Raw genomic sequence first — 7,500 nt, 5'->3', positions numbered from 1 at the left:
AGAAGATACGATTGAAGAAGAAGCGGCGTTAATTTAAGAGAGTGCAATCCTCGTGTTTAGAATAAAGAGATAAAAGGGGATATAAGTAAAGAGGAAGAAAGTAAAGAAAACATAAGTAAAGAGCTTTGAATGTGCTTGTAAGAGAAGAATGAACGGATGGGCGGCGTAAAGAGCGATGGACCATGTGGTTTCCGATCAGGTCTGAGGGACTTGATATCTTGGCGCTGGAGAAAGAAACGGAATATAAATAAGGCGAAGACATTTAAAGAGAATATAAGCAAAGAGCTCTGAGTGTATTTAGGAGAGACGAGAGGAGATAGAGACATGCAAAGAGAATATAAATAAAGAGCTCTGAGTGTGTTTAGGAGAGACGAGAGGAGATAGAGACATGCAAAGAGAATATAAATAAAGAGCTCTGAGTGTGTTTAGGAGAGACGAGAGGAGATAGAGACATGCAAAGAGAATATAAATAAAGAGCTCTGAGTGTGTTTAGGAGAGACGAGAGGAGATAGAGACATGCAAAGAGAATATAAATAAAGAGCTCTGAGTGTGTTTAGGAGAGACGAGAGGAGATAGAGACATGCAAAGAGAATATAAATAAAGAGCTCTGAGTGTGTTTAGGAGAGGCGAGAGGAGGTAGAGGCGGCGTTCAAAAGAGATGGATCTGATGTGGTTTCTGATCAAATTTGAAAGATTTGATGTCTCGGGTATCCTCTTGTGGTAGCGAAAGGCAGGTAGATGTATGAGTGTTTAGGGAATAGCGAGGACGGGAGAAATATATATCATTAACGGGAAAGAGAACAAAGAAAGAAATAGACGTGAAAAATATGGAGAAAAAAAATGGAATAGTAAAAGAAATTGAAAAATACGGAATGGAGGAAAAGAAAAGAAAGGAAAAAACTGGTAGAAAGTGAAAAAAAAATCAAAATGTGGGAAAGGAAAAAGAAAAAGGGAAAGAGAATAGAGAAAGAAATAGACGTGAAAAATATGGAATGGGAGAAAAGAAAAAGGAAAAAAATAGTGCGAAGTGAAAAAAAATATTAAAATGAAGAAAAGGAAAAAGAATAAATTATGGGAGAGTGGGAGGAAGTAGTCTCTGATCGGTTCATAGGGATCTGATACCTTTGTGATCCTCCTGTGTTGGGAAAAGTGATTGAAAGATAAGACTTGTAGAGATAGCATGGGAAGAAGGAGGAGGGAAGGGAAACTATTATAGGCGGAAAGGAGAACAGGGAAAGGAATGAACGACGAAACAAAAGCTTGACAAACACAAAATAAAAGAGATCTGATGCCTTTGTGATCCTCCTGTGTTTGGGAAAAGTGATTGAAAGATAAGACTTGTAGAGATAGCATGGGAAGAAGGAGGAGGGAAGGGAAACTATTATAGGCGGAAAGGAGAACAGGGAAAGGAATGAACAACGAAACAAAAGCTAGACAAACACAAAATAAAAGAGATCTGATGCCTTTGTGATCCTCCTGTGTTTGGGAAAAGTGACTGAATTATGAATGTAGGGTTTTGAGTTCTTTTTTTATTGTGTATGTGTTTGGGGTAGTTATATTTGTTTCCTCCTTGTAGATTTCCTTTTCCCATCAGTCATATTCCTTACATTCTTTTCTCCCTTTCCATATTTTCCACCTTCCAATAATTACTTTTTTCTTTTTCCTTTCCCTCATTTTGATTTTTTTTTCACTTCCCACCAGTTGTTTCCTTTCTTTTCCCTCTTTCCATATTTTTCACGTTTATTTATTTCTCTATTCTCTTTCCCTTTTTCTTTTTTCCCTCATTTTTATATTTTTTTCATTTCCCACCATTTTTTTCCTTTTTCTTTTCCCCCATTCCATATTTTTCACTTTCTCTCTCTATTCTCTTTCCCTTTTATGATACACCCCCCCATACCTCCCCTTTCTTTCCTCCTTTCCTACCAATACCTTTCCATTCTTTCCCTCCTGCTTCCCCTCCAGTTGCTTTCCTCTTCTTACTGACCAAATTTAGTTACTGACCAAATTTACTTACTGACCAAATTTACTCACTGACCAAATTTACTTACTGACCAAATTTACTTATTGACCAAATTTACTTACTGATCAAATTTAGTGGGCCTTGTCTCTTTTGTGATACTTCGTTGGGAAATTTAGATATAATGCATAAATATGTATGAAGAGTTATGTATAGATAGGATTGTAAGGGAGTAAAGGGAGAGATAGGTTACATTTCGCAAAGGGAGATTAAGTGAGCATGAGGCAAGGATGAAATAAGGGAGTGTTGTGAGGGAGAGTGAGAGAAGTTGTGAGAGAAGAAGGGAGGGAGGGAGAATTGATCAGGGAGAGGGGAAATAAATGAGAAAAGGATATGAGCGAGGAAATGGCGATGTAAGAGAGAGAGAGAGAGAGAGAGAGAGAGAGAGAGAGAGAGAGAGAGAGAGAGAGAGAGAGAGAGAGAGAGAGAGAGAGAGAGAGAGAGAGAGAGAGAGAGAGAGAGAGAGAGAGGGAGAGAGAGAGAGAGAGAGAGAGAGAGAGAGAGAGAGAGAGAGAGAGAGAGAGAGAGAGAGAGAGAGAGAGAGAGAGAGAGAGAGAGAGAGAGAGAGAGAGAGAGAGAGAGAGAGAGACCCACACACATAAGACTACTGCCTCACCGAGAGAGAGAGAGAGAGAGAGAGAGAGAGAGAGAGAGAGAGAGAGAGAGAGAGAGAGAGAGAGAGAGAGAGAGAGAGAGAGAGAGAGAGAGAGAGAGAGAGAGAGAGAGAGAGAGAACCACAAATTTAATACTACTTCCTAACCGAGAGAGAGAGAGAGAGAGAGAGAGAGAGAGAGAGAGAGAGAGAGAGAGAGAGAGAGAGAGAGAGAGAGAGAGAGAGAGAGAGAGAGAGAGAGAGAGAACACCACACACTTAACACTGCTTCCTAACCTCACCCAACGTCTCTTTAAACCTAACCGCAAAAACACAAAACCCTCCCTTTTTCTCTTCTTTCCCTCCCTCCTTCCTCCTCCTTCCCTCCCTCCTTCTTCTCTCCCCCAAGTGTCCCTCCCCCTTCCCTCCTTTTCCTCTTCCTCTCCCACCAATAAACTCCTTCCCTCCGTCTCTCCCTCCCTAATATCTCTTTTCTTCCTTCTCTTCTCTCCCCTCCTTTTTTCTTCCTTCTTTCCCTTTAGTAACCTTCTTCCTTTCTTTGCTTCCCTTTCCTTCCCTTCAGCAACTTCCTTCCCTTCTCCTCCTATCCCTTCAGTACTTAACCTACATCCTCCCTTTCTTCTCCTTTCCTCCCTTCTCCTTTCCTCAATTCTCCTTCCTTTTCCCTTCCTTCTTTCTCTTTTTATTTTTCAGTAACCTCCTTCCCTTCCCTTCTTTGTCTTCAGTAATGTCCCTTCTTCACTCCTCTTTCTCTCCCTTCAGTTACCTCCTTCCCTCCCTCCCTCCTTTCCTCCCGTAAGCGCCATGACTGTTGCTAATCAAGTAATTCACCTGTAATCGCCACTAATTAAGGCCGTGACAGGTAGACAGGTGGCTGTGGGATTGGCGGTTACGGCGATGACAAGCTGATTGCCGGGAAAGAATGGGAAGGGAAGGAAGGAGGAGGAGGAGTAAGGGAAGGAGAGATAGTTAAAGAAAGAGGATAAAGGATGGAAGAGTATAGAGGAAGGAGACTATGATGGAAGAAGGAGAGAAGGTATAAAGAAAGAGAGAAGTTTGAAGGATGGAAGGGAGAGAATAAAGGAAGGAAGAGAAGGGGGAAGGAAAGCGGAGAGGGGTATAGAGGAAAGAGGAAAAGAAGGTGAAGGAAGGAGTGAGGAAAGAGAAGGGAAGGAGAAAAGTAAGTCAAGGAAGGAAAGAACAGGAAGAGGGAGAGGAAAGAGGTAGAAATGTGAATGAAGGAAAGAGAAGAAAAAATGGGAAAAGAGAAAATGAAAGACCAGGGATAAAAAGAATGAAGAAAGGAAAAAAAGAAGAAAAAACAATTGGAAAAGAGTAAAAAGAAAAACGTAAAAAGAGAGAAAGAAAAACGAGGAGAAATGAATGGAATATAAGGAGAAGAAAGAAAGCACAAGGAAGATAAGGAGACGAAGCATACAAACACAGAAGAGAAGGCTACAGAAATAATGTTGGCTTATAGCGAGGCTGCCTGCTTTAGTGATTGAATGATTCGTCAAAAAGGTTAGTGATCCATAGAATGTTTTGTTTTTTTATCATATACAGTAAAGGAAACAGCTCAAGGGAAAGAAAAAAACGGTTAAAATTCAGTTCATGTCCCTTTTGACGCAGTGAAGTGACGGTCAATGCGACTTTTATATTCTGAAGGGAAATTAATAAAAAAAAAAGATGGAAACGGCGGAAAACAAGGGAAAGAAAAAAACTGATTGGAAAAAAGAAAAAAAAATGTAAACCAAGGCATAGGATTAACACACACACACACACACACACACACACACACACACACACACACACACACACAACCCCCCCCCCCCCCCCCACTCCACACACACAAATGGCTATCTTCTCTGCGTGACCCTCATTAACCGTGACCAATGACCTTGAATGAACCGCTTGACCTGACCTGACCCCGCTTGATGCCAATATTAGAGGAGGAGGAGGAGGAGAAGGAGGAGGTGACCAGCAGGCTAATCCTCTTCACAGCTTCCCTCCTGACCCCAAATCAGGTCAGGCGGGTAGGTGAGGTCACAGGTGACACGCTTTATTGATGAGTTAATTAAGGTGAAAAGAGGACAGGCGGAGCTAATGGGAGAGAGAGAGAGAGAGAGAGAGAGAGAGAGAGAGAGAGAGAGAGAGAGAGAGAGAGAGAGAGAGAGAGAGAGAAATAATGGATCCAAAGAACGAGATAGTTGCGTCAAAGATGGAAAAAAAAGGAGGAAAAGAAAAAAAAAGACAAACTAGATGACGAGAGAAAACAACTGAGAAAAAGAATAAAGGAAATAAACTATAACTAAAACAAACCAAAAAAAAACGAGAGAAAACAAATGAAAATCTAATAAAACGAAAAAGAAAAGAAAACGAGAGAAAACAATAATGGAAGAAAAAATAAAACAAAAACAAAAAGAGGAAGAAAACAACGAAAAGAAAAGAAGAAACAAAACACGAGTGCCTCATTGTGGTCTCGAAAAAGGGGACAGAATGATCCTTTGAACCATTGGACCGAGACAATGAACCCGAGACAATGAGGCTTCACAGTCACCCTTCTGGCCTAAGTGACAGGACAGGGGGGTGGGGGTAGGAAAGGGGTGTTGGGGGTGAATGGAAGGGGGGGGGGCGAGGACAACAGGATAGAGAGGTGATACACTTAACGAGACGGTGATGATGATGGTGGTGAGGGTCGTGATGGTGATGGTGGTGGTGGTTAAGATATGGTTGATGATGGTAGTGGTGGTGGTTAAGATGGTGGTGATGGTGGTAGTGGAGGTGATGTGTGATGGTGGTGGTTAAGATACTGTTGATGGTGATGGTAGTGGTGATGATGGTGATGCTGGTTAAGATGGTGGTGATGGTGTTGGTGGTGATGGTGGTGGTTAAGATACTGTTGATGGTGATGGTAGTGGTGATGATGGTGATGCTGGTTAAGATGGTGGTGATGGTGTTGGTGGTGAAGGCGTAGTGGTATGGGGTGGTGATGGTGATGATGGTGATGCTGGCTAAGATGGTGGTGATGGTGGTAGTGGAGGTGATGGTGATGGTGATGATGGTGGTTAAGATCTTGTTGATGATGGTGATGGTAGTGGTGATGATGGTGATGATGGTGGTAGTGGTGGTGATGGTGTTGATGGTGAAGGCGTAGTGGTATGGGGTGGTGATGGTGATGCGGTGATAATGTTGACCGTGAAGACAGAGATGACCTATCCCATAAAATCCCTTAACTTACCCTTAAAACCCCTTTCCATAGCATCCAATCCCCTTTAACCCACAGCAACACCACTAAAGGATATCAAACACTATTACACTACTTACTTTCAACATTAACAACTCCCTGATACCATTAAACCCATTAGCTTACCCTTAATCCCTTGCCATAGCATTCTAATTCCTTTTAATGACTTCAAATACCACTAAAGGCTATCAGAACCCATTACACAGGCGATTCTCAACAGCAATCCTTCACTAGATTATAAATAAGACACCTAAATTACTGAATACACCCTTGATTCCTTTCTATACCATTCCAGTTCCCTTAAACCCACACCAACACCACTAAAGGCTATCGGAACCCATTATATACAGGCGACTCTCAACAACAATCCTTCACTAGATCATATAAATAAGACACCTAAATTACTGAACACACCCTTGATTCCTTTCTATACCATTCCAATTCCCTTAAACCCACACCAACACCACTAAAGGCTATCGGAACCCATTATATACAGGCGACTCTCAACAGCAATCCTTCACTAGATCATAAACAAGACACCTATATTACTGAATACACCCTTGATTCCTTTCTATACCATTCCAATTCCCACCAACACCACTAAAGGCAATCAGAACCCATTATACAGGCGACTATCAACAGCAACCCGTTACTAAACCGTTAACAGGTCACCTAAATTTATAAACACCTTAAGCATGCCCATAATCCCTTTCCATACCATTACAATCCCCCTAAATGCTCCTAAACACCACTTAAGACTATCAGAACCCATTACCGCGGCGGCGTTCAGCATTACGTGGCCCCCTTAACATTCCCTTCAGGAGGACACGAGCCGCGGGACGTCCCATCAACTATCATCACTATCAGGAGGCGCATCGGTTGCCCCTTCAAGATGTCCCTCGATAGATTACGATCGGGGGGTGGGGGAGGGGGGGGAGAGAGTGAGAGGGGGGAAGAGGGAGGAAGAAGGTAAGTGGAGGGAGGAAATATTGAGGAGGGAACGTAGAGAGAAGGAGGTATGGGTGATAATGATGGAGAGAGAAAGGAAGGGAAAGGGGAAGGGAGGGAGGAAGAAAGGTGAGGAAAGAAGACAGGTAGGGTTAGGTAAGGAAGATTAGGTAAGCAGGTAAAAGATAATAAAGATATGGACTTGGAGGGAAAGAGGGAGGGAGAGAGAAAAGTAGGAAGGAAGGAAGAAAGAAATGAAGAAAGAGAGGGATGAAAAAATAAGGAATGAAAGAAGATAAAAAGAAAGAGCATGGAAGGAAGTAAAGAAGGGAAAGGAGTGACCAAGAGGAAAGGAAGAAGAAGGAGAGAATGAAGAGAATGAAGAAGGCAAAAGATAGTAAAGAAAGATATGAAAAAAAATAGATGGGGCGGATTTGAGAGATAAAGAGCACAACAACAACGAAAAAAAAAAAGTGAGGAGAAAAGAAAACGAAAACAGAAAATAAGGAAAAAAGAGGAGAGCAAGTGAAGGAAGGAATGCCAGTACAAGGAGGAGGAGGAGGAGGAGGAGGAGGAGGAAGAGGAACCGTCAGTGAGTTATCAGCGCCTGGCTCCCGCGGTACACGGCTCAGATGTAAATATGAGAAGGGTTCTTAAGCTCATCTGCCTCCCGCATACC

The 7,500-nt window shown here is 42.2% G+C and overlaps 1 protein-coding gene across 4 annotated transcripts in view; it reads right to left on the bottom strand.

The window, feature by feature from the left end:
• Nucleotides 1–7,500, bottom strand: part of LOC127006594 (protein Wnt-1-like) — a 96,152-nt gene that overhangs the window by 55,800 nt on the left and 32,852 nt on the right. The window lies entirely within an intron of this gene.

This window comes from Eriocheir sinensis, chromosome 33 (genome assembly GCF_024679095.1).
Source record: "Eriocheir sinensis breed Jianghai 21 chromosome 33, ASM2467909v1, whole genome shotgun sequence".
Taxonomy (NCBI): domain Eukaryota; kingdom Metazoa; phylum Arthropoda; class Malacostraca; order Decapoda; family Varunidae; genus Eriocheir; species Eriocheir sinensis.
This window is presented reverse-complemented; position numbering and strand designations above follow the sequence as displayed.